Genomic DNA, 27844 nt, shown 5'->3' on the forward strand with positions numbered 1-27844 from the left:
CAAATACAAAGCCCCAAGCCTGTTTTAGAGAAGCAAGGGGAGCACGTTTGTAGCAATGCCTGCGTGTCGCAATAAAGGAGCCGTCAGCTCAAGTGGAGAAATCTCAGACTTTCTCAACACTTCCTCTGCTCCCACCCCACCACGGACCACAACGCTTCTGGCCCTCCAGCTGAGCCCATGCAATTGCTTTTGGGTCAGCAGATCACACCACAATCCACACAAACCTCTAGGTATTTCTATTTCCTCTAAACCAAAGGGTTATCTTGGTGATCAGGTTGACAGCAGACCATCATAAAGGGTGCTACTGGCACATGTGATGGGGACAAGCCACCTCCCAGAGACCCAAACACTCTGCATCAGGATGCCCTCCAAGACCCTTTCCAGCAGTGAAGCTTTATTTCCACTAGCAAAGCTATAAATTGTGGGATGGCATCATCAGAATACAGCAAATGCTGCAGGATCTTACTACAAAGGCAAGCCTTGTCCTGAAAACGAGACTTCTCGGCCTCTTCCCAAGGGTATTCCAGGCAAGTGTCCCCTGCAGCACCGTACACACATCCAATACGCACAAGTTGCTGGGACAGAGGAGAAAAAGCCCAAAACACTCAAGTTTTGTGTCTCAGTACATTGCCACTCACAGGTTTACAGCAAAACCACCCCATATTCATGGTCATGAATGGATGGGTGACAAAAGGTGCACACTTCCACAATACATCTCAGACAAGACAGAAGGCTGGATTTTGGTCAGCACTTTGCCATTTTGGCACACAAGCACCAGGGTTTTACCCCTGCACAATGTAAGGAGTTCACAAAAAACAACAAGTACCACTTTTTAGACTGCCTGCCTTTTAGGATAAGAGGGTTTCACTCGAACTTAGGCCAGACATTAATTCTGTTCAGTCCTTGGGCTCCTTGGAGGATGCCATCAATTGCACATCAGCACTGGCTGGTACCTGTGTGATAAACCCCAGTGACTCTGTACATCACAGCCTCCCCACCAGCACTGAGCCCAGGAATTCATCTCAGTTTCAGAACATGTCAGATTTGGGTAATTTTTTTCAGCTAATTCTGGATAATTCTGATTTTCTCCCCTTGTTATCTTCTCCCCAGCATCCCCAGAGCACAGTGGTTCAGGAATGGAGCCATTAGACACCAGAGCAGCAATGCAATCATCTGTCTTTGCAGAACAGTGGATGAAAACTTGTTTTACTGGAAAAGGTCACTTAACTATCACCTCCCCAGGCTCAAAACACCCACAAAGTGAAATCACTCTTTTGTTTCAGAAGTCAGAGAACTATCTGACTTTTAGTAATTCTTTCTCTCTACCCAGTGCAAATGCTTTGTCACCTCATACATCCTCAAACCCTTCATCTGGCAAGTTTCTCCAGCCATGGTTTCAGCTAGACCCACAACCATCACAGCATGGCTTCAGGCAAGCAAAGCACAAAACACCCAAAGAGAAAAGGGGCTGAAGATGTGGCAAACCTTCCTAAAAGGCAGCTGCCATAGCAATGTCAGGCATCAGTTAAGCTCTCAGCAATAATCCTAGAAGATTATTAGTGGCCAAAAGGCAGGTGATACGGACAAGAAGCCCTGGAGAGATGCAGACTGCCATAATGCTCTGTAATCTGTCAGGAAGGAAGTCGTTTTGCCCAGTGGGCAAGTATAGAATGCAAATGAAGGGTTAGCTTTCATTTCAGTGAGGTATTGCAATTAGCACAAGCCTGGTTTTAAAAGTACAGTTTGCATTCAAAAAAAACCAAACCAAAACAAACAAACAAACACAAAACCCAAAACCAAGGCAAACCAGCGTTTACTCCAAAAGGCAGAATGGAACATCTTGCTGCCCAGCTAGGAAATGTAATAGGTAGTGAACAGCCTGGTTTATAATTGATGGGAGGACTCAGCTCAGTTTTTCAGGGGACTGCAGAGCACCCATTAAGGAGAGAGTTACTGCACACCACAGCTAAAGGTCTCACACTCGATACACTTTAATTACTCGGCTGCAGCAGGGGAGAGTCACTGATGCCTGGACTGTCTCGTTTCACTGTGAAAGGCTTCTGCTGCTATTAATATTCACCAAGGGAAACTGAAACAACGTCTTGTCTCCCTCTGAATCCCTGGAATCATTATAGGCAAACTCAACGCAGAAAGATTTTTTTTTTTTCCTCAAAATCCAAGACAAAAGAAACCCACCAGCTTGCAAAGCCACCTGATAAAGCAGACCTGTATTCCTACAGAGTAACTCTCCTTCAATAATGGCTTTATCATAACAAACACTTCAACACAAACAATCCCACTGCAGCACAAACCAAGAGGTCAGCCAAGCACCCGAGGCCCCCCAGCAGAAGCAACACGCTGTGGGTTATCCATTGAGAGCCTTCTCCATGGGGAAGGATGAGGATGACCTTGAACTCTGCACTGCTGAGCTTCCCCCTCCATAATGCTGCAAAGCTGAGCTCAGACAACAGCTTTTATTCAGCCAGACAAACACCAAACTGCCAGTGCTGCAGAAAAAACAGCATGAACAAACCCCCTCAGCCAGCAACAACTACATCATTTCGCTTTCCAGAGGACAGCACCGACCTCCCTCATCTCCTCTCAAAGCACCAAGGCAAAAATCTCTTTTCTCCCTCCCTAAACTCCACTCTAAGAGAGCTTATTATTTCTACATCTGCTAATGCCACCAAAAAAGTTGAATCCTAATACTGAATCAAACTGTAGTCTCAGCATATTGGGAGGTTTCTCTGCCCAAAATTAAGCATAGGTGCCATCTGTTTCAATTATACTAATCAGAAGGAGACATAACATACTGAAACTGGCACTTCTTAATAGACTTCTTTTTTTTAAGCCATTTTGAAAGCAAAGAGGAAGAAAGGACTGTGATATACTAGAGGCAGGAGAATATGTAATACTCAACAACACCAACAAGCTACACAGTCTGCTGGTCAAACCAGTGCTGGAACTGCCCCTGCAGGAAAGTTAACTTCTGCTTTCACCAAGTTAGGGGAAAACTTGCTGCTTTTGAAGTGCTGGGAGTGAAAAGGCATCTTAGAGCTAAAGACACATCCCTGGCATTCCTGCTCAGTACCCGTCAGTTATTCCAAGGAAATCTGAAAATTTTCACCTTCATGTTTCAGAAAATAAAGACAAATTTAAAACACCACACACACAAAAAAAAAAAAAAAAAAAAAGAGCAAACCCAAAGATGGACACAAGCACTTGTCAGGAAATAAACCAGAAAGTTTGGACAGAATGTCAATATTTACCGATTCCATAGTTGAAAGCTGTTGTTAGCAGGACATAGATTAAAATCCAACAGAGGTGTGTCCCAAAAACACTGTGTGATCTGAAAAACACAGGAATGGGTTTGTTAGAAAATTAAAACACACAACTTCATTTTCTTCACAAGCAGCACACTGTATTGGAGTGATCTCCAGAGGTCCCCTCTAACCCTGTGATTCCACTGAGATGAAGTCTGAACTACTGTGAATAAAGGGGACTTATTCTCTGTGAGCACATGCAGGTTACCAAATACAAATCCTTGCCTAAGCCAGAAATAAACTTTCTGATAATGAGTCTGCACAAACAGAAGGAAAGAACCTGGGGAAAGCTGAGCAGAGTATCAACCATGTTCCTTAAATTTCTGATAACGAATTTGTAAAAAGAAAAAAGAACCAAAATCAACAATATACTTGTCTCAAGGCTCCTGGTCTTAAAGACATTTTATTGATGAATAAAGGCTGGTCACTTCCCCCCCAAAAACTCTGAACAACTGATGAAGGGACAGACCATGCAGAGAACAAGTGACCTGCCCTTGATGTGCTACCAGGTGACATATGCCTGTAACTCACTTTGTTGACCAACTTGTGAAGCATTACTCATGATACAAGTGCTTGCTTTTTAAGCACACCTTTGGATCTGCAGAGTAGTTCATCTATTCTAAACCTCCTATTTTTTCCTTATTTGTTGAGCAGCTCCTGTTGCACCTTTCAAGAATATTTTTCCAGCTACAGACTCCCAAAGAGAAGCTTCCAACACCGGGCATGACCCAGCAGGAGCTCTCAGCACCCAAGGCAAAGGGGAATTACATTCATTAACCAGGCAACTGAACTGGTACATGAAAGGCTTGGCAGATGATTCCGAGCTCAAAACCCAGCACCTGAGCTTTTCACCACGTCTCAGGCCAGAGGAAGGTTGGGCTGCACGATGCTGAGCGCTCTGGGGTGACTGTCACGTCACCACAGGCAGGAACTCGACTTGGCTGCGAAGCCGCAGGGCTGCAGCTAAGCCCAGCCTATCTCATGACTCACCCAGCTCTGCCTGCGCGCCTGGCGAGCACGTTTGCTCAGGAAGAAATCTCTCTGCCAGCCAGAGCAAACTAGTCTGTTCCAGATGAGAGCTCTGCAGAAGTCACTGGGGTTTTTCAGGCGAGCTGGCCTGCTCCCCAGCTGCAGAGGGGACAGCTTTTAGGCAGCACAGCTTAGAAGGAGCCTGCACAAGCCCTTAGGAGCAAAGGCAAGTCTGAACTACAAAATGCTTGTCTAAGGGTTTGCAGTGGGGAAAAGCAGAGAGCTTGGGCAGAGCCACATCCAATCCACTCTTTTATCACAGATTTATGTCCATACTGAACTCAACCATCCCCAGGTATCTGCTCAGCATTAGAAGGTCCTTACTTCTAGCTGTAAAGGACCAGGAAAGAGTCAAGGTGCGCTCTAAGCAAAAACTAAGAAGCCTACAGAAATCCTGTCCCATGACAATTCTGAAGATCTATTTACATCTGCTTCCTGGCCTACATAAAGCAATTTTATTCATTACTTAGCTCACACATAAAATATACATTAATCTTTATTCTGGAGAAGAACAGACAGAGGGGAATCTTCTCAATGCTCAGATGGAGCTAAAAGGAGGGAGGCAAAAACATGGGGCCAGACTCTTTTCAGTGGTGCCCAGCAACAGGGCAAGGGGCAATAGGCACAAACTGGAAGTCAGGGGGTTCCACCTGAGCAGGAGAAACCTCTTTGCAGTGAGAGTGCTGGAGCCCTGGCACAGGCTGTCCAGAGAGGTTGTAAAACCTCCTTCTCTGGAGAGATGCCAAACCTACCTGAACACTGAGATTCTGAGCAACCTGCTGTGAGTGATGATGCTTTAGCAGGGGGTGTTGGCCTAGGTGATCTCCAGAGATCCCTTCCAACCCTCACCACTCTGGGATTATTTTAACACTGGAGGTGACTACACACAAGCCTGGTAATGTTCACAGCAAATATTGCACCATTTTTATGATATGGTTTTCAAGTTACTTATGAAGTACAGCAAATACTTCAGCAGAAGATACCCAGCACACAAACCATGGGCATAAGCTGACTGGTAAGAGGCATCAGGGCCACTTGTACAATGTTTCTGTTGGACAGAATCCAACAGTTCAATTCAACACCAGCTTCACTTCCAAAAGCTTAACTTCCAATGTTAGACACATTCATCTATCCAATTTTCTTAGCTTTAGCCTGATGGAATTGTTCCCTCCACAAACTAATGTTAGTATCCTTGTTTTCCCTTCTGTGAGCTCCCAACACTGACCACAGGACAAGGCTCCAGCGCATTCCACTCCAGCTGCAGCTACCGAGAAACCAGTTTGCAATGAAAACAGCAGATTCAGCCTTCCCATGTGCTGAAATGGTAGCACAAATACCAAATAACTACATGTTCACTCTGATTTAAAACAGGCTCAGGCTTTCAAGACCTGTGATGCTTTATTTTATGTTAACGTGAAGCCATTTGGAAATTTCATGTAAGCAGACAGGTCCATTAAAAGAAAGGTTTCAACCTCTAAGTTGCCCCACCAACCTCTGTTCTTCAACACTGACTGCATAGTCCTCAGCAGTTCCTCACTGATTAGTTCCCAATTCCTCTTGCTGCACTCCCACACAGATCAGTAACCTTCAGATTTAGAGCACATAGTGCTAGGATTCACTGAAAAAAATGGGAATTCAAGCTGCTTCAATAAAAGAGTATCTTGCAACTTTGCAGCAATCAGGATTTGAAGATGGAAAATGCATTAAAATCACAAGATGTGGCCTGAAAAATAGTGAACTTGCATTAAGATTAACTACAGATTATATGCATAAAAGCAGCCAGGGCAGGCAGCTGAGACCCGGCAGGGGAACACCAACCGGTTCCAGTGGCAATGCAGGATGTGGCTTCACAGGCTGATGTCAGCCATCAAAGAATAAAACCAGACCAGTTCTGTACAGATGCAGTGCCACTTATGTCCAGAATTCCATTATTTTACACATCTAGATGTTTCTAAATTTGATCAACTGAAGGCAAAAAGGGTTCTACTTAAATCTCCATTTTATGGGAAGCAGGCAAGAAGCTACTGCTGAAGTCTCATTCCAAGCAATCAAGAGGCCAACCTCCCCACCAGCAAGTACACCTTATTAGTGCTTCTTTGAAGCAAAAAGTTGTATTTTGATCTGAAGACACTTGAATCAATTCGGATTTCTATGGTAGCCCTAGACTAAGAAGTATCATAGGATACGAGTGCGAGATTTAGGTTCCACTTTAGACCAAGTCTGAATGCAAAAGACCTCTAGGGAGCAAGAGCCTTTTTCCACTGCACTCATCTGCTGCTCTCTAAATAATTTCAGGAAGAGACAGAATTTCAATGAGGCATCTCTCAGAGGGTTTCAGTGAAAACATACACTGGGGAATACATAAGACACCGATGGGCTTATGCTTTCAGATAAGCTCCACTGCCTCAGACAGGACTCAAGGAGGTATGAAAACAAAGTTGGAGGGAGAGGAAATCCAGAAATGCTTTCCAGTGCAGCCCAGTTTCACACAGCACCCTGTAAACAAACACTGATCTTTCACTGATCTTTTATTTACAGACATGGTAAACTTACATTACAATTCCAGAATCTAGAGATAATGGAGGTGGAGAGGAAGAGATCATAAATAGACAGCACTACAAAGCACAGAGAATTACTACGACCCACATGTCTTCCAGGAATATCTGTAGGTACCTTCTGCAGACAACAGTGATTCCATCCCTGCCTCATCACAGCACCCAGCTTGGGTAAGAATCCAAATGACAAGTGCTGGATTGGGGGAAGAAGTCCAAGAAAATGCAGAAACTCCTGCCTCAGCCCTCTTCTGTAGGTTTTGCCCTTTGAGAGCTGAGAACAGTCCTGCCCTCACAGCCCTCTGGCCCCTCAAGGGGCCACACAGCCACTAATGACCATCAGATTTCTGGCCATTTCACTCAAGACCTTGGCAGAGCACATCCATACTCTGTAGCTCAGGACTGCTTAGAAAGGGAAGGAAAAAGGTGAGGTGTTGCACCAGAGATCTGAATGGGAGGAGGAAGAGTTGTTGCCAAGAAATACGGCAGAAATCCACGATAACTACCACGCCTGCAACTGAAATGCCTCGCATCCTATCAGCAGCTCACAGCCCAACCACCTCCAAACACACACATGCTGAGCCAACCCTGGTGTTCAGCAGGACCAGTCACAAGTGCTCACATGTGCAGCTGCTCCTACACTTCAGGAAGATACTTCCAGTAGTGGTGTGAGCTACAGAAAGTGCCTTGCACGAGGATTCACAAAGCAGCTAATCTTGCTGCAGCACCGCTGTAGCCAACTATGCAACCCAAGAGATGAATCAATGTGCTGAAAGAATTCCACTAGTACTTACACCCAAAAAAAAAAAAGGGGGGAAAGGAAAAACAAAAGGATGGAAAAAAAGAGGAAGAAAGGGGGAAGGAAAAAGAGGAAAAAAAGAAGAAAAAAAAGGAGAAAAAAGAGGGGTGGAAAGGAAAAAAGGGGGGGGAAGGAGCAAAAAAAGAAAAAAAGGAAAAAATAAAAACACCCCACTTTTCAGTATGTTTGATAGCAACAAAGTTGTAGCATCAGGTAAATTTAATTTTATAGCTTTCAGAAACTAAGTAGCTAATATATTGCTGGTCTCAAAGTTCCTTTATTCTGCCCTGCAGATAATATACATGCTGAGTTCTACATTTTTTAAAGCTCCTGCCATCTTTGCTACTTGATAGAAATACAAAACTAACCTGATACTGTCCTGAACACACAGACCAAGATACCGCAGTGTGGGCTGCAGAGCCTAAGCTTCAATTTATCCTACCAAAGCAAGAATGAAGGAAGAGAATGATGTGATTCCTCTGGAACCAAATTGTCCTTTAAGTGTTTTAATTCCAAGTCTGACATAGACAGCACAGTCCACAAGAAACTGGGGTCTGACTAGTCCAAACCAGGAATGACTAAGCTGCTTAGAAACCTCCACTGAATGAGAAGAGCTCAGGCTCTGTGATGCCAGGTGACTGAGTTCTGATGTGTTTCAGGCATTCCTCAAGATCTGTGCTTTTCTCAACTCGCTACACAACACTAGTTCCAGTATTCACACTGATCAAACAATGAGACCCAGCTTCCACCACCAATATTCCTGGCTGCCCCCAAGGAGCTACTGCACACCACTGCTGTCTACTTCACAAATACTCCAAACCACAAGTGCAATGAGAATGGGAATGCTGCTTGTGCATAGGACATCTGTGTCTCCTTTTATAGGTATAAGGATGGAGAAGTTCAAACAAAATCCCTGTACCTCATTTCAGTAACTCCAAAGATAGTATAAAAGCATTTAACTACTTTTATTTTGAATTGCATTAAACTAGGGAACCAATTCCCAGCAGAAGCCTCCTGTTTCACTGAGCTTAACCCTAATGCAGGCAGCTGAGCAATAAAGTGAAATAACCAAGTATTCTAAATTTAGTATTGGTTATCTGGCTTCTTCATACCAAAAATGCCCTCAAGAACATCTCAAAATTACTAACCTCTACAAGTACACATCATTTCTCCTGCAAAGATGTGTGAAAGAAGCCCAAAAGGTATTTGGCCTGATAAAAAACTGGGGCTGTCAGCAGAGTCCCTGCTCCCAGCACAACCTGAAAGCTGAAATCACTCAAGTAACTCGTTTTTCCTTGGCGTGATGTGGCAGAAGAGCAAAGCAAGCCCCAACAGTTTCCACTGAAGCAGTTTTCATTTCTGTGCACACAATTAAGAGCCCTGGAAACACAGAAGCATGTTCCCTCATCTCTCTTCCTTCACCCTTACCACCCTTCTGTGGCTTTGCTGATGAGTGGAAAGTATTAAGTCAAAATACAGCTCCTGCAATTTCCTTACCCAACCTTGGGCTGCAGCTCAAGGCTGCAGCTTGCCCTTCTGCAGCAGCAAGCTGAGACAAGACTGGGGCTGCCAGGCGAGAGGACACGGTGTTTTCCAGGCTATGGTTTAGTCTGCAGATGTCAAAAAAACTTCTCTAGGTTTAAAATCAATGCTAAGTATCTTTAAGATTATATATCAGCATCCAGATTGCTAGCAAGTGGATAAAAAAGTCTGAGCTATACAAGCAACATTTGCCTTAGGTTAAGAGTTGGACTTGATGTTAAAGGTCATTTATTGTACTGGATCCAGCTCTGGGCTCCCCAGTTCAAGAGAGACAGGGAACAGCTGGAGAAAGTCCAACAGAGGCTACGAAGATGCTGAGGGGCCTGGAACATCTCTGTGAGGAGGAAAGGCTGAGAGACCTGGGGCTGTGTAGCCTGGAGGAGAGAAGCTTGGGAGGGCATATTCTCAATGCTCAGCATGAGATAATGGGTGGGGGGCATGAGAATGGAGACAAACTCTTTCTAGTGGTGTCGGTGTCCAGTGATATGACAAGGGGCAGCAGGCACAGACTGGAGCCCAGGAGCTCCCATCTAAACAGGTAGGATTCTGGAGATCTGGAGCAGGCTGCCCAGAGAGGTTGTGGAGTCTCCTCTAGAGACATTCCAAACCTCTGTGGACATTGTGACCCTGGGCAACCTGTTGTGGGTGACCCCACTTCAGCAGGGTGGTTGGACTGGACAACCTCCAGAGGTCACTTCTAATCCCCACCATGCTGAGATTCTGGGATTCTGTCTGATTCCAACCTAAATGATTCTGCGATTGCAGCAAGCGGCCTTCTCTGTCATGGATGAGAAAACGGTTGGGCACCTAAAACCAGTTTTCTGCTGTCACTCCAGCAGCCCACAGAGCTACAAGCATCACTGTGTGTCAGCCCCAGTGCTTCCAAACCCTTTTGACTTCTCTTTTTAGAGCTCCAATACAAAATGTCATTACCCAAGACTGCTGGGTCCTTCCAGCCTGGCTTAATCTCTTCCAAAAAGATGCATAATTAGTCTCACTTCTTTGTTAATGATCTGCACATGCAGAGCAAAGATCCACTGTCTTGCTTTGGAAAAACATGTTGTTATTACAGCAAAATACAGCAAAAGCACATCAAAAGTGAACACACACACACACACACATCAAGCACGTGAGGATGTGCTTCCGAGAAAACCATCAGCACAGCACAGGAGTCATATCTGCTTTCACATAACCTGAGCTGCTTAGCTATCGAGCCATAAAATTCAACAACAAAATGTACAGAACCCTCAAGCTGTTTATTTTAGTGCACAGAAAGCTGTTAATTCTGAAGCCATTTGGAAGAGACACAGGATGCACAATGGTGTGGATTTTCAAATCAGAGCTGTTCCATGGGTATTTTTAGCTCAGATGAAAGCGAGAAGAAATTGGAGCCTCCATATCCTAAACATTTGCTGAGCCTCATTGGAAAAGTAGTAAATTTCCAGTCCAATTAGTCAGGTAATGCAGAGACAGTAAAGTTGACACTTTTTAAAGCCTAAGCACAGCAGCATGCTTGTAGAAGGCCATCATTTCAATGAAAATCAAACATTTTTACGAAGCATAATCCAGGAAAAGACTTTCAGGTCAGCACAGAAACCACCACACAGTGAATCCAAGTCAGAGGCAGGAGGCAAGACCAGAGATGCTCTTCTGTCACACCAGCCAGAAGTAAGAAAGGAAACTGAGCATCAGTGGAGCCACCAGCACAAGGAGGAGTATTCCCTGATGTTAACAAGTAGAAAGGTTTATGGGAAAACTACAAGAAATTCATCCAGCACTAGAACACTTAGTTCTAGGCTACAGAATTGAAGTTTAACAACAAAACCAGCCAGAATTGCCACAGATTCAGCTGGCCAACAAACTGAGCTGACAGTTTGTCTGCTTATGTTTGTCAAAGCCATCCTTGAAACTTACCACCTGCACAGAAAAACCAAAATAACCCCTGCCTTATGGCCACAGGGAGATTCTGCTGCTTGAGATCTAAAGGCTGCATGGTAAAGAATCATAGAATTGTTAGGGACCTCAAGGATCATCTAGTTCCAACCCCCCTGCCATGGGCAGGGACACCTCACACTAGATCAGGTTGCTCACAGCCACATCCACCTTGACCTTAAAAACCTCCAGGGATGAGGCTTCTACCACCTCCCCAGGCAACCTATTCCAGTGTCTCACCACCCTCATGGTGAAGAATTTCTTCCTAACATTCAATCTGAATCTACCTAGTTTTGCTCCATTCTCCCTAGTCCTTTCACTACCTGAAACCCTAAAAAGTCCCTCACCAGCTTTCTTGTAGGCCCCCTTAAGACATTGGAAGGCCACAGTAAGGTCTCCTTGGAGCCGCCTTTTCTCCAGACTGAACAGCCCCAACTCCCTCAATCTGTCTTCATAGGAGATAGGAATATGCTGATATGCCATCAAAAGGGCCCCCTCAACGGTGAATTTTAAGATAGATAAAATTCCTGCCCACCTCTGAGAGCTGAAGACCCCCACCATGCTGAACAGAAGCCAGGCTAAAAAGTCTTGAAGCTTTAAACTGTCCTATTTAAGCTCCAATTGAAGCTTAAGCCCAATGAAGACAAGAAGTATGTTCCCTGGAATTAAACCACTAATTTAAAGGTCAATCACAGCTGCTGACATATTTCAGGTACCTTCTCCTTTGCATTCCTCCTAACCACAAATCTGAAGTGGGAGAAAGCCACACTTCCCATCCTCAGCCTGAACATCATCTGTGTAACTTTGCTAAGAGCCCTTTACTCACCCATTCCATTCAAATTCCCTTTGTAGGTTCTTTTTCTGAAGGAATGAAGGAAGGAAGGTTAACAATGCTGCTAGGCTAGGAAGAGCACCACTGTTTTAATATCTGAGTCCAAAATTCCTTACCCAGTGCTCAATTTTAACACACTGAGAAAACACAGACCATTCTTGGGAAGAAGAAAAGAGTGAGAGACAGACATTTGTCACCTTTACACCTCAGATATTTGCTACCCTGCGATTCAGTGGCAAATTGGATACAGGTTGCTATTAATAACTGATCCATTTCCTTTCCTTTCTGAAAGCTGATTTGTGAAAAGGATGCGAGCATCCCATTTTAAAACACTAATTAGCCAAGGAGGAGTCAAGGAACTCACTGTGCAGCCTACAAGAACATACAGAGTCTCTCTCAAAGAGGGGGAAAAAAAAAAACAAAACACACAGAGCAAGCTTATCCAAGATCCATGATCACCCGAACACAACCTGCTCAGCCAAGAAAATTCCATGCAGCCACACAAACACTACAACCAGACACTTCAACAACTCAGATACTGGTTTCTTAAGAATATGCAGGTCTCACTCAAAGGCTCACACCCACATCCATACAGCCACTGCAAGGATGAGATGACCCTACCACCTACCGGAACAGCAGACCTGGCTGGATGACCCAGGAGGTCCCCAGAAAGTGATGTGAAAAATGCAACTGTTAAGATGTGCTCAAATGTTCAGCTCCCAGAAGTATGATAAGTGACTTACAATCACCTCAAATTACACAGCAAGAAGCAGCTGTGAAGGCAGCTCCTCCCTGATTTACAGACAGCAGCATCTCTCCCTATTGTCTAGGGCCTGGCAAGTTAAGGTCAGAATAAAAAGATTCTTTTAAAATACCACCTAAATTGAAAGCACCTACAGCTTCCACTGATTATTTTTCACTCTATTCTAAGCCCTGAACAGGTTTAAGTAGCAGTTGCCAGCATTAAAGAAGCTGTTCCACTCCCATTTCCATTCTCCTGAAGAAGGAACATCCCAGCAGCTCCAGGTAATGGTGAGGAAGCAGCTGGCTGCCACAGCCTCACCTTGCAATGACAGCAGGAGGAGGCCACCTCAGCTACAGAGACTCTCCAGAGAGCACCACTGCGTAGCAGAATAGGGATGTCCAGTGTTTGTGTCTGTTCGTGCTACCCCAGCCCCTCAGGAGGGGCTTGGGGGCTGTGGGTGAAGTTCCCTGTGACAACTGAGCTGGGAGATGTGCTCCTGCTCAGCTGCTAGATCCCCTGCTCCTCCCTCAGGCCCCTTCTGGAGCTTGTCCCTAAAGCAGCTAATGCTGCCAGCTCTGCAGAAAGCCCACTCACCTCTGCCTGCTGGTCTCCATCTTAGGATGGGCAGCACTGGCTTGTGTGCCCCAGGAAGGGGCAGTGCTTGCCAGGGAGCCTCACCCTCCAGCAGCAGTGATCCCACTCCTGCCATGCCTTGATACCACACCCCAAAAAAATCCACAAACACCTTGTAGATGGGCAGATCCTTTCCTTCACACATCCCCCTCCAAACAAACAGCACAAAGGACAAAAGGACAGGGTTAGGATTAAACCCAGTCCCTTGATCCCTGGCCAAATGTCCTACCCATAAGCCCACGCAACTTCCAGAGCCAATTTAAAACCCTGAGTGTGCTATACTTTGGGTTATAAAATCATATTTAGACACATACTTGAAGTGTTCTTTGCTCTGCTGGTGGCTAAAAACAATTCCTTTGTCATCAAATCTTGCTTCAGCAAGCTGACGTGACGATTTTAACTCAGGAAATAAGATAATTATGGTTCAAGGTAAACAACTACAACCGTGCATCATAAACAGTTTCTAATTTTAAGCCTGAGGCCCTCTAATGCCATCTATATTTTAAAGAGTTTCCTTACAAATGGTGTAGGTTGTCTGAGTAGCTTGTGACTGAGCCCTACGGCTGAGCAACAGCAGCGACGGGTCTCAGGAACACACGGGCAGAGGAAGGACACAAAAGTCCAGCAGATGCAGAAGGTGAGCTCTGGCATCAAGCAAGTCAAGGTAAGACCAACATGAAAGGAGGAAGATATACTCTGAATCTTAAAGAAGTCGAGAGATAAAAAACCTGAATCTCTCTCAGGAGCACAGAGAAAACACTCAGCACCGAGAGCAGAGCTCCATGTACTTACGCAATGTTTGCTGCGAGTCATTTTACATCCCAGACCTCAACCTCCCCACTGCAGCTTCCCCACTGGCACAAGAATTCAAGTTCCAACTCGCTGCAAGAGTATCAGCTACTGAGCTGCTCAACACCAGGCAGTAAACTCACCTACAGCCATCCGTGCTGTGTCTAAACTAGCCCTTGTGCTACTGCTGCCATGAAACATCTCCAGGGTTACCAAGAAACAAAGCCTCCCAGTAAACAGAAGCATCAGTCTGAGATTCCACAAGCCAGGAAGGCTGAAGCACCACATCTGAATGTGTCTGGACCTACAAGGAGATATTGAGGGCAGTGAGCTGTCTGCCTCCAGGATGAATCATTACATGCAGAGGTAGCAATAACTCCAAGTACTGCTCCTAGGTGTTAGCCAGGAAGGCTTTCATTCTGCCTCATCGGATAAGAGGGGAGTGCTAAATTACAACCAAATGAAGGCAGCTGAATGAGGGAATGCAGCAGAGCAAGTGAGACCCAACACAGACAAAGCATTCTTCAACAGTTGTGCTCAGAAGAGGCAGAAGTGGTCAAAACTATTCAAAGAGCCGGCTGGGAGAACGCCACCGCTTCTGCAGAAGACTAAACAGTGAAGAGGAATCACGTGGTGAAGCCTGGGCAGCTTGGGCGAGCTCCTTCCTCCAAAACTTTTCATCATTAAACATTTTCAAACAACCCCACCCCATTTCTGCTATTGTTGTCAAAGAGGGAATTCCAACCAGAACAATTATTTCCAACACATTTTTTTCAGTTGGAAGGAGAAAAAGCAGTCATACTGCAGAGCAAAAAAAAAAAAAAAAAAAAAAAAAAAAAAAAAAAAAAAAAAAACAAAAAAACCAAACACAAAACCCCACGATTCAGGCAGTAGCTCAGCCAGAAACACAAGGTCTCCTGCTTGAAGACTAAAAGATCACCGTGCCACGAGTCCACCCAGCAGCAGCACAAACGTATTTTTAGCCACAAACATGTGAAGGCAGCAGCATGGTGGAAGTCTCCCAGGTTGCAGCCAGCCGTGGGAGGTTAATCTCTCTACACCCTGGAGAGGGCAGTTCATTAGGAGGCTGTTCCAAGCAGAAGGAAACAATTCACCCACTCCCTGAAGACATTCCTCTTCCCACGACTGCACACAAGGCAGCTCCTCTGAGCTCTCCACCACCGCGTATCTCAGCCCAGTTTGCAACATTTTCTTGCTAATAGCACCATGTCCAGGCTGTGGTGGAAGGAACTTGAAGTTGAGGGTGCTGGGACCCTGTAGCAGGCTGCCCAGAGTTTGTGTAGTCTCCTTCACTGGAGACATTCCAAACCCACCTGGACATTGTGCTTCTGGGCATCCTGCTGTGGGTGACACTGCTTTAGCAGGGGGGTTGGACTAGATGATCTCCAGAAGCACATTCCAACCCCCACCACGCTGGGATTCTGAGATACACGTCTCCACATAATTAATGGAGCTAAATCCAACACAGTCTTCACAGCACGACACAGGGTGAAAGTCAACCCAAACATCCAAGAAGGGAGGGAACAGAAAGACAATTTGGGCTTATAATGTTTTATCTCCAATTAACACTTTCTCATGACTTTTGATAAGGTAACTGTTAGCTGTCAGACCAAACCCAAGTGCAAATAAATACCTTAAAGTACTCTCAAAGTGAAACCTCAGAGTCAAACACTCCCTGCCACCAAAGCCGCTCTGCTCTCCTGCTACGGAACGAATGTTTAACCCAGTTATCAGGGAAAGAGAGTTATTCAGTGAGTCCACAAAGGTAACTTAGTCACCACGTGTTAGTTTATACCTACAAGGTGCTCACATTGCAATTCATCAAGCAGCCCTTCAGAACTACACCCCTGGAAGAAAACACCTCAAAGGTGTGCTGCGAGAGCTGAGAAGTCAGAAAATGTAAGTTACTCACCACACACAAATTTACACACAGGCTAGAGGGTAACAGGGGTTTGGGGCTGGTTGGTTAAAATGAGTTAAGCAATGCCCAGCTATGCTGTCAATACACCACCACCCCTTTGTCTTCAACCACAGACCTCTACCCTCATTCCCATAGGAGGTTGCTCCTGCGATGCTGGAAATATCAACACTAGCTCAAAAACTGCTTTTTATTTCCTTGCACTATTATAGATTTTAATACTTAACTCTCAAAATACTTCCTATTCTGAAGCTTTTGGGGTGGAACAGCTGATTTTTCAGGTATATGAAGTTGAGCAAAAATTGAGTAAAATTCAGAAAAATGCGTACATTATTTCATGAATTGCCAGCAAGCCTGACTGTCCCATTTGATAGCTTAGACTGTCAGAGCACATTACCTATCCCCTTTGAAGAGAGACATTTGAGTATCCCACAGGTTTGTCACTGAAGAATACCAAGTAATGGTCAATTCTCAGCATTTGTGTGACAAGTAGGGAAAAGCGGAAAAATGCAAAATTCTGCATAAGATCCAAAACTCCAGACTACAACCAAACCATTTTTTAGCCTTCTATTAAAATTCTGTGGGCCTTTGACACAATCACATCTGCCTCTGTCAATAGGAAAAGAGCATTAACATCACACAGGGAAATTCACAGAAATCATAGAATGGTAGGGGCTGGAAGGGACTTCTGAAGATTGAGTCCAGCCCCTCTGCCAAAGCAGGATCACCTGGAGCAGGTCACACAGGAACACATCCAGGTGGGTCTTGAAAGTCTCTAGGGAAGGAGACTCCACAACCTCTCTGGGCAGCCTGTTTCCAGTGCTCCAGCACCCTTAACAATAAAGAAGTTTTTTTCCTCATGTTGAGGTGGAACTTCCCTTGTCCTATCACAGGGCACCACTAAAAAGGGACAAGTACCTTCTGGACACCCACCTTTCAGATATCTATACACATTAATAAGATCCCCTCTCCATCTTCTCTTTTCCAGGCTAAACAGCCCCAGGTCTCTCAGCCTTTCCTTATCAGACAGATGTTGCAGTCACTTCATCATCCTCAGCCTCCATTGGACACTCTCTAGTACATCCCCAGTTCCTTTTGAACTGGGGAGCCCAGAACTGGACACAGTACTCCAGATGTGATCTCATGAGGGCAGAGGGGGAGCAGAAGTGAGTAACATCTGTGAACAAAGCTACTCCATACCCACGCCAAGTGCTGCACCTCAAAACCTGGTTCATTTAGAATAGATAAAATAGCTAACAGCTTTCATGGCAGGCAAGCAAAACTGCTCTGAAATGTGGTGTGTAGGTACAGGGGGTGGGGGGGGGGAAAAGAAATCAAGCTTGATTCAGCCCTTCCTCCTCCAAAGGCTTTAAATAGGGTGTTATCACTACTTGTTTATATGCCATCACAGGAAAAAAAACACGCTGGGTTTCTTAATAGTGCATTACAGAACAAAATGTTACTCAATTCTTTCTGCAGAGTCCCAAGAAATAACTGTGAGACCATATGCATCTGAAAGCATCCACGTGCTAGAGTAATCCAGACTTACGTAAGCCACAATTGGCCTCCAACCATGAAGAGCAGAGGAACCAAAGGGCCAACACACATTTTCTGAGAGCTCAAATCAAACTCAAAATTCATCTGGAGGAGGCTGATTTGGGAGGGAGGTGAAATTCACATCCCTAGGGTACAATTTAAGGTTTCCATCATGAAAATGCACAGATCAGAGAACCCCAAGTGGTTTGTTTTCTCTCTTTCAGTTCATCCTGTTGAGCAAAAATTAATCATTTGCTCATTGACAAGGTCAGTTTTAACTGATGCCACCATGATTCTTATCTCAGTAGCTGGAAGTCAAGTTCTCCCAAGGTTTCACCAAGCCACAGACAGAGGCAGAGGACTGTATCATCCTATTTTGTCACTGCATCCAAGAAGAGATACACCTGGAGATCATGCTGTACTTCATCTTTAAAGTCACAGAGAAGACATGAAGCATATGGTTCTATACATTAGTGGGATCCACTACAGCCCCCAGCCCCCTCAGAGAAGGGCAAAGCCACCACCACACTATGGCTTGCACACAGGGGTAGTATCTGCAGTCCTAGATGCCTCTGCCTTGGGATGGCCCCACTATCTTTAGCTCTAAAATCAGCTTCCCACCGCCAGCTGCAGTGGACATACACAACACTCACATCTGCATTTTCTGAGCCTGGGGGTTCCCAAGTGAAGTAAATCAAAGGGAAACTGGGCACAGTTCAGAGAAACAGCAACCATGGCAGGAGGCTGACAGGGACACAGTGCCCAAAAACAAGAGGTGCAAACCAGACCCAAAATCCACAGACCGGCAAGAAATGGGACTCAGATCCACCTTTATTTCTACCTGTTCTTAGCCAAAAGGAAACCATTTTTCTTTGGAAGCATGATAAATGCTTTGGTATCACTGTTGGACAAAGTTCAGTGCTGTGAGATGCCAGGCTTGCAGTAGAAGAAAATCCCTGAATCCCAGCACAGTGAGAGTTCAAAAAGACCTCTGTGGATCATCCAGTCCAAACTCCCTGCTGAAGTAGGGTCACAATGTCCAGGTAGGTATGAAATCTCTCCAGAGAGAGGGAGACTACACAACCTCTCTGGGCAGCCTGCTCCAAGGCTCCAGCACCCTCACAACAAAGAAGTTTCTCCTCCTATTCAGACAGGACCTTCTGGGTTCCAGTGTGTGCCTGTTGTCACTAGTCCTATCACTGGGCACCACTGAAGGTGGTTTGTGCAGCTTCCACCACCACCACAAAGCCACAAATACACCATTATGAGAAGAAAGCCAACTTTCAATGCACAGATAAGGACAACAAATATTTCATTGCTGTGTTTCAGACGTTAAAGATCTGAAACTGAACCACAGGAAGGAGTGTTACTAGTTAGGCTGTTACAGCAAATTAAGTGAAAACGGAAAATGAAGTCTAACTGACATTAAACTTAAGTAAATACACATCAGTACCACAACCCTAATACATAATTCTAATGACAAAACTTGTGCAGAACAGAAAAGCACTCCCAGTAACTCCAAACATTAAGCTGAGGTACTGCAGGCATCTGAGTTTATCCAAATAAGGTGCCTCCTACAAATGATGCTGGTTCCTTCAGAGAGAGCTGCAGCCTGATTAACAGAGGTCCATTATAAAGGCAATGCATAACCCAGCTCCTGGAGCAGGCACAGCCACATCGGACTGTGTTACTATGGCAACCAGGCAGGAAAATATAAAGCAAATTACAGTTAAATGAAAATTATTCTCCATGACAATATATGTTAATGCAGGAACATTTGCAAGGCCATTCTGGATAAGATGTTTACATTCACACATGTGTTTATCTAAATAAATAAAGGCAAGCTGAGGCAGCTAATGGATCATCCACAGATAAGAATCACAGTCCTTTATTTTTTTTTCCTAAGTTTGAATGTATTCAGAATAAAATTCAAGCTCACAGGATAGAAAACAAGCCACCTTAACGAAGGTATCTGTACCTTTAGGTACAGTATATATATTCTTGAAGAAACAGCTTTCCAGAAGATCTAACATGTAGGTTTCTGAATGTTGTGATCCTTTAATTTTCCTGGCTGCAAACAAAGAGCACATTTATACCTCCTCATCCCAGGAGAGAAGGTTTTAAACCAGAGGCGAAGTCACTCAGAATATTTATAGAGATCTGACTGAAACTGGAATAGTGACTTATTTTCACCAGCTCTAACTTACTTCTTGAAAACCCAACTGTTTTATGCCTCGATCTGCAGTGCTGAGACTGCAGCTGTCTTACACCTCACCAGGGTTTAGAAGCAGCCCAGGTCAATAAGAACTCACCATCAGCATCAGATGCTCTTAGAAATGCCCACAATTAAGGCTTTAAAAGGTTATCCTACTCTCCCACTAAGATCATTTTGCCTGAACAGTCTTTTCTCGGGAATATTTCTCAGTTTCTAAATATCTTCGGCAGCATGAGTGAAGTTAATTGGAACAAGGCTCCTTCAAGAGGCAGCCACTTATTTATTTTAACTCAGTTGGCTGCAACCCCAAAGAAAAACCCAAAGAAAGAAAGTAGGTTATAAAGTGACTTACAGTCTCTCTTCCCCTCCGAAGCGCCACGTTTTAAGAAGGGTTTAAAATACTGCATTGGAAAACAGCCCCCCTCTCAGCCGCGTTCCGCAGCTCCCCTGCCAAGTTCCTTTCCCAGGGAAATGGTCTCCCTGTTCCGTGAGTACCACAGGTGCAGGTTTCTTAGGAAGACCCAGAAAGAGCACAAGGCACTTTTTGAACCCGTTTCAGCGAGCTGGGAGCACAGAGGACGGCATTCACTCCGCTGGCACATCTGAACTCCCTCCGTACACGCTCCCACTGACCCCTGCATCTGTCTCCTGCCTCCACCTACAGAACAATACTTGAATCATGAGGATCATAACTTTTTATGACAGTGGGAAAACTGCAATATTCTCCACAAGTTCAACTCCACCCTGCACATAAAACTGCTCAGAGGTCCAACCATAAAGCAAACTACCTGCTTTGAAGTTTGACTTCGGGCCCCGCACACATTATAAAGCTGATCTGAAAGGAGGCAGGGCATTAATGTTTTACATAACCACACTCGTGGAGAGCATCATCTGTTAATCATCACTGACAACAGCAAGTTAGGTCAAAAAGTATCTGGGTAACAAAACTCTTTACAGGTGAGCTCAGGTTACCCACAAACACCCAGTTCACATACCACCACACAGATGCTCCACTTTCCCAGAGGCTCACTTGCCATGAAACCCACAGTAGTCAACTCATTTAGTCACTGATCCACTGCTCCCTCACAGAATCCCAGTATGGTGGAGGTTGGAAGGGACCTCTGGGGATCATCTAGTCCAACGTCCCTGCTAAAGCAGGAGCACCCACAGCAGGTTGCTCAGGATCACAATGTCCAGGTGGGTTTGGAATCTCTCCAGAGAAGCAGATTCCACAACTTCTCTAGGCAGCCTGCTCCAGGGCTCCAACACCCTCACAGCAAAGAAGTTTCTCATCTTGTTCAGACAAAACCTACTGGGTTTCAGCTTGTACCCAATGCCCCTTGTCGTGTCGCTTGGCACCACTGGAAAGAGTCTGGCCCCATCCTCTTGCCCCCCACCCTTTAGCTCTTGCTGAGCATTGAGCAGATCCCCTCTCAGGCTGTTCTTCTCCAGGCTAAACAGCCCCAGGTCCCTCAGCCTCTCCTCCTCACTGATATGCTCCAGTCCCCTCAATTATCTTTGTAGCCCTCCATCCCTCCACCTTTCCCTCTACAGCAACACAGAGAGTATTTTCACACAACACAAACTGCTACAAACCTCAGACTCTAAAAAAAAAAAAACAAAAAAACACCAAACCTCTCTGTGACTCAAACTACAGCAGCAGTTGCTAGGTTCCCTTTAAAGCCTTCACTAATTGCTAGGGTTGGGTTTCTGCTGAAGCTCCTTGCTGCAGTGGTGGAGGGGTTGAACGTTGTTTGCACAAAAGAACTTCTAAAAGCACAGGCTGCATGCCTGCAACAGCCAGTATTTATATTCTGTGCACAAATGGGATTCTGTGCACACACAGAGTCCTCACTGGTCTTCAGACAGATGAATCCCACCAGGACAAGCCACCTCCAAAGCCTCTGGTCCCCTGCTCACTGCTGGCGTGCACCGCAGCCTTCTGCGGAGCGCTGCTCACTCTGTCAGAATGCATCCACACCAGAAGTCATTTTCTCTGCACATAAGCAAATTCATGCTAACATGAAGTAAAACTCCTGAGAAAACCATACAGCTTGCAGCTCTCATGGCCTGGCAAATGGGTCAGGGGAAGGCTAGGCTGTCAGGCAATACTCAGTGAGCAGAGCAGCCAGCACCCTCCCTGCACCCCTCTCTACTGTGAGCTGCAGCAGTGAACTAGCACCAGATGGAGAAGAGAACAGCTCCGAGGAGGCTGTCAGGAGGATTCTGCAGATTTCCATTACCTGCACTGCTCAACGAGAGTAAATTCTGCCTACAAGTATTGCTGGTGACACCATGGAAAAGAGCTCATTGCTCAAATACAGGAGGAATCCTCAAGAGAAAGAGCCAAAGAGCTGATCTAAGCAGGGAACAAAGACAGTCCCAGTGATGCAGAAGAGGTAACAGCCACACAACAGCAGACCCAAGATACCAGCACTCCAAACTCCCATCCCTGGCAGAAGTCTCCACACCCTCAAATCCTTCACCTCTCTATGCTTCACTCTGGTTTCAAGCACTTTCCTCCCAGCATGCAAAAACAAGGCTCAAATCACAGAGGGAAATGGAGATGCAAGGATGATCATGGAGAAAAGGAGAAAGGCAAGAACAGACGGGAGGGAACATCAAAGGCAGACAGGCTAAAATTAGAGACAAGAATCCTGGATAAGGAGGACCAAGGAGAAAGTGGAGAGCTGAACAGAACCTCCATCAGATGAGGCTCCAGAGAAGGGGGAGGGACAGACAGAAGGGAGAAGAAATGTTATGGTGGGTGATGCAGGGGAAGCTATCAGACAGAACAGACTGCAGAAGTGAATTCGCATTTTAAGACTACAACCTGTGGCTTTCTAAGAGATGCTACTCAGCACACCAAGAAAAAGCCACCAAGTTGACTTCTCATCTGATCTCTCCTCCTCTGGATGAGGGCAAACTCAAAGGCAATGCAGCTCTCACCACAGAACAAGTTTAGCACCCCAGTAGCAGTGCTGATCACAGAGGAAGGCAATTTAGCTCACCACCTTCACCCATAACAGAGATCAGCAGCTCTGAGTAATGCAGGGCACCTCAGATCCTGGTCAGAAAGCCAGAAGCTTTACGGGCTGCTGGTAAAGTGGAGATCAAAGAGATCAGAGGCCAGAACAGTCACCCCACAGCACCCTGATGTGTGCTGAGAGCCAGGCTACAGCAAGAAAGGAAACTAGAGAAGAGAGCACAGTTCTCAACTATCCCAGGTTTCAAAACGTGCATATTCTCATATGTCCTGTCTGAGCTGGTAGGACAAGAAACCATGAGTTGGAATAAGAAGGTCAAGGCTCTAGGAGAACAGGACTTTCATCTTCAAACCCAGCTGGCGCATTCACCTCTTTGCTCCAAAAGGTGAAGTTTTACACACAAAAACACCCAGACTCACTCATTACAGACCCAGGATCTTGCTCAGATAAACAGATCAGCCTGTGCCTAGCTGCAAAATGAAACCAGGGAGACAGCTAGCTATGGGAAGCAGCCAAACACTGTAACTAGAGCACCAGCTCACCCAGTGGTATTTAAACCACCACAGCAGCCATGAGCAGGATGTTTGTTTCCACACACAGCCCTTCCCCACATCTACCTACACCTCTTCCCAGCATCAGCCTGGCTAATCTCACCCATCTATCTACTGATACTTTATAAATAGGCTTACAGCTTCAGTCCATCCAGGGCCTGACGCAACAGCAGGCCACCAGCGGGTGCAGCGAGCGGTGTGTGTCCTTACGACAACGCTGACATTTCCCAACCTGCAACAGCCACCAGCCTGCAGAACGCGGAAAACACCAGACCCAGAGCGTCAAAATCGACCCAAACCCTGCTCCTTTCACAGGGTGCAGTCACTGCCACAGTCAGCAGACAGCAGCTCACCTCCTCCCCATGGAAGGCAGCTACCCAGAGACCATTCCCAACTTCTTGGAACTTTATCTGGGCTCCTCCCGGAGCTCAGCAGCCCGCAGAACCCAGCTACTTACTAGTAATGTGGGGCTCCTGGTACAACTTGTTTACAGAGAGCAGGTCATAGGATAGGCTGGAAGGTGTAAGCAGGATATAGTTTTTATGGCTCTGAACTCCTGCCCAGATAAGCTGATAAGACTCTGGGCTGAGGGGGAGGGGAGCACTTTCATAGGTGCTTTATTTAAAATGAAGCACCACTATGAACTGCAGTCCAACATTTAATAGCAAGGTTTCCATTCACCTTATTTTCCTTCAATATAGTTTGGGGGGGGGGGGGGGGTTGGTTGTGTTTTTTTCTGGTTTTGTTTTGGTTTGGGTTTTTTTTTTTTTAAGTAGTTTCATTTCCTATCAAGACCTTCAGGGCAGCAGAGCACCCTGCTTCAAACCCCAGCTCCACAGGCTCTGCTGCCCAGGCTGCAGAGCTTTCAGGGACAGGCTATCTCTGGAGCACAGGGAATTTTTCAGAGGATCACATCTCCCTTCTTTGCCAAGCCCCTGACACAGTTTTAGCAGCTTCACGCTGCTCTAAAGGTAAATCATTTTAGACCTTTTCTACGCTGCAAAGCCATCAATCTCTCAAATAACGACAGAGCTTCCCTCAGCGTTTGCTTCCCCCCACTCTCTCCCCTGATCACCCACAGCCATTTCACCACCCACTATGACACCCCCAGATGTTGTCCTCCTCAGCTGAGGACTTTCAGCCGACCACCAAACAAGGACCACCTCAGTATTTCTCTCAGAGCAAATCTAACACAAGAGGAAAAGAGATGCTTTCTCACGGCTCATAGAAGAGAAAAACATCAGATCCCCCAGTGCATGCCCAAGACACAGGGAAAGTTTGTTTTGTTTTTACACACAGGGAAAGTTTTCTGCCCTTTCCATTACCAGAGCCTGTCCATTTTGCTGCAGACACACATTTCAGTCACATAGGAACCCAGCACCAGCATGGACACTCGTGCACCCTAACAGAACATTTCAACATTTCCACACAACACCAAATGCTGTAACTGCTGGTTTTCTGACATAAACACAACCTACAGCCAGCAGCCCACTCCTGCCACTGCACTAAGCTACGCTGCAGGATTTATCTTAAAAACACTCCCCAGGTAAGTTTGGTTTTCTTTAAGAGGCAGGGAAGAAAGGCTGCCTTCAGATTTTGAGAGGATAAATAATTCAATGCCTGAATGCCAAGGGCAGTACTGCATACATCCATATGGCAGGGACAATGCAGACAGTAATATATGCTTCACATCACCACCCTGACAGTGCCTTCAACCCTGACCTAGAAAAAAACATCACTTTCTTCTGCCTACAACAGCTAATTCACTCTCTCGCCGTTGCTACCCCGCAACACTGAGGACTGCCACACGCTTTCTGTTTACTTTGGGGTAGCGTGTCCCAATTCTTCAGCCTTTGCACGCTGTCATTTCCTCCTCTGCTAACAACAGCCACGTTGCAACAAGCACACCATGAATTTAAAAGGTGAAAATTCACCAGAGGAGGCAGAGATTTCAGAGGGTCTCTTTAGGAGTTCATGTCTTTTCACTACTAAAACTGAAAGGAGCAGGAAAACCCAGGAGGGTTCCTTCTATGGCAAGATGCAGGTGTGGAGGGAGAGGGGAAGCTCACAGCCAGCACCCATCACCTGCCTGAGCTCCTGCACTGGGTGTTGATGGGCTCCAGGGCTCCTGCTCTGCACTCAAGACATAGGACCACAGATATCCCACTGATGGCAACAACAAAGCAGAAGAGGGAAGAGGCTGCTTGCTGGGGAAGCCTCCCTTCCTCTCCCCCACCAGCAAACCTGCAGTTGCACTCATTTGATGCTCCCACAATTAACTGTACAGGCACCACACAGTCCCACTGTCCTATTGTGGTGGAGGTATGGTCCTATCTCCACATCCCACAGTTTGGGGAAAACATTAAAGAATCAAGAACAACAACTCTGGAGCCCAAAATATCCAATATAATTACCCACACCTTCTAACAGGATTATTTCCTTTCTTGACCCCAATTACTCCTCCAGTTTATTAAAGAGAACTCACAGACACAGAAACGTTAACACCCTAAAGAGTCACATAAATAGGAAAAAAAGAAGTCTGAGGGCACCATCATAAACAGAGTTAATGGAACTCAGTGATTGGAAATGGATCTTGAAAGCTGTCAGATCAAAGCCAGATCTTTCTCGTGTAAGGACTGCATTACTCTCGGAGCCGCAGAGCTAATACCATCTATATTTAAAAAAAAACGTTGCTCAAGTAAGTTAAGAACAGCAGCGTTTCATCTGTCAAAAGGTGCGAGGCTTTCATGGGATTAGCCATTCCACACACAGCATAAAAATGAGAGCAGATTTCTGAAAGCCCTCGGCTCAGCTGACAGAGACTACACAGCCCGACGTGTGCTCCTGCTTGCCTCACACATGCTGCACGCTGAACAGATTTCTCTCTGCTATTAGCATTTAAGCTTCTCTCTCTCTCTCCTTTTTCTTTTCTTTTTTTACACCCTTGTAAAGGATTACAAATTGGCATCACCTCTAACTAGCCACAGAGGAAGCGAGCACCACCGCCCAGACTCTGACAAATTAAAGAATTTTAAATACCCAGCAAGAAAGCACTCCAAAAACCAGCAGTTCTCACTGGGGGGAAGCCTGCAAATTCCAGGTACAGTTGAAAACATTCAAACCCAGCCTCCAGATCGTGGGTGCTGACAGCTTCCTACCCCCTTCACAGCAGGATACCAAAGACAGCATTCTCCCCAAGCACGCTTTGCTCTAGCTGCACAAGCCCACACAGTTTAGGATGCCTGTGATTGCAAATAATTGGCTGCACAAGCTTTTCCTTGAACGTTTCTGGGAGTGTTTTTATGATCGTGCATCAGTGGCACACAAATTACATAACACCCAGCTGAGAACCCCAGCGCTCTGCACCCAGCTCCGTGCTGCTCATCTCCCTTGTAGGGAAAAAGGAAAACATTTAAAAGCTGCACCACAAATCACTCCTGCAAAGTGTCGTGCAGACTGGTTTAAATTAGCTGGGGTAAAAATATATGAGTTTATCACGAAACACTAAGATCTTTGCTATGGAGACACCACTTTCTCTCCACAGCCTTTTACAACTGAAATCCAGACGGTTCTCACCCGCGATGGAGGCAGCAGACGAGCCACCTTCACTGGAGCCTCATCAAGGAAATACCATTAGAATAACAACCACCATGTAAATATTCTCAAGCTGTGCTCTACTGAAAAGCAGCAGTACCTGTCACTACTTGCTGTGCATCTACCCCCATTAAATCTTCATACTGAGGAAGAATTTTAACCCATAAGGCAGACAGTCCAGCCTGAAATTCAGGTACTCAGCAGCAGGGGAGGAAGAGGGGCCAAGCTGGTGACTTTACAGATGTAATTAAGCAGCCCCGGTCCTGTGTGCTTCCTTCCATGTTGAAGGGCTTCTTCATGGAGTAATTAGACTGGCCCAGTTAAGACTCAAGTCACCACAGAACACATTTTCCACAAAAACAAAGCCACATGCACCTTTATAGATGATTCAAGCAATATTTGAGGCCACATCTAGAGTATTGTGTCCGGTTCCAGGCTCCCCAGTTCAAGAGGGACAAGGAACCACTGGAGAGAGTCCAGTGGAGGTTACAAAGATCTTGAGGGGACTGGAGCATCTCCACATGTAGGGAGAAAAGGCTGAGACACCCGGGGCTGTTTAGCCTAGAGGAGAGCAGACTGAGAGCATATCCTCTCAATACTCAGCAAGAGCTAAAAGGGTAGGGGGCAAAAGGACAGGGATAGACTCCTCTAAGCAGTGCCCAGGGATAGAACAAGGGGCAATGGATAAAAACAAAAACCCAGGAGGTTCCAGCTAAACAGCAGAAGAGACTTCTTTGCTATGAGGGTGCTGCAGCCCTGGAGCAGGCTGCCCACAGAAGTTGTGGAGTCTCCTTCTCTGGAGAGATTCCCAACCCACCTGGACATTGTGACACTGGGCAACGTGCT

The 27844-nt window shown here is 45.7% G+C and overlaps 1 protein-coding gene across 1 annotated transcript in view; it reads right to left on the bottom strand.

Moving 5' to 3' along the window:
• Window positions 1-27844, bottom strand: part of ANKRD11 (ankyrin repeat domain containing 11) — a 166130-nt gene that overhangs the window by 134310 nt on the left and 3976 nt on the right. The window contains exon 2 of the mRNA XM_054389886.1: window positions 3270-3349. The gene's annotated coding sequence lies outside the window, so the exon portion shown is untranslated. The remainder of the gene's footprint in view (window positions 1-3269; window positions 3350-27844) is intronic.

Source organism: Indicator indicator, chromosome 19 (assembly GCF_027791375.1).
Source record: "Indicator indicator isolate 239-I01 chromosome 19, UM_Iind_1.1, whole genome shotgun sequence".
Lineage (NCBI taxonomy): Eukaryota > Metazoa > Chordata > Aves > Piciformes > Indicatoridae > Indicator > Indicator indicator.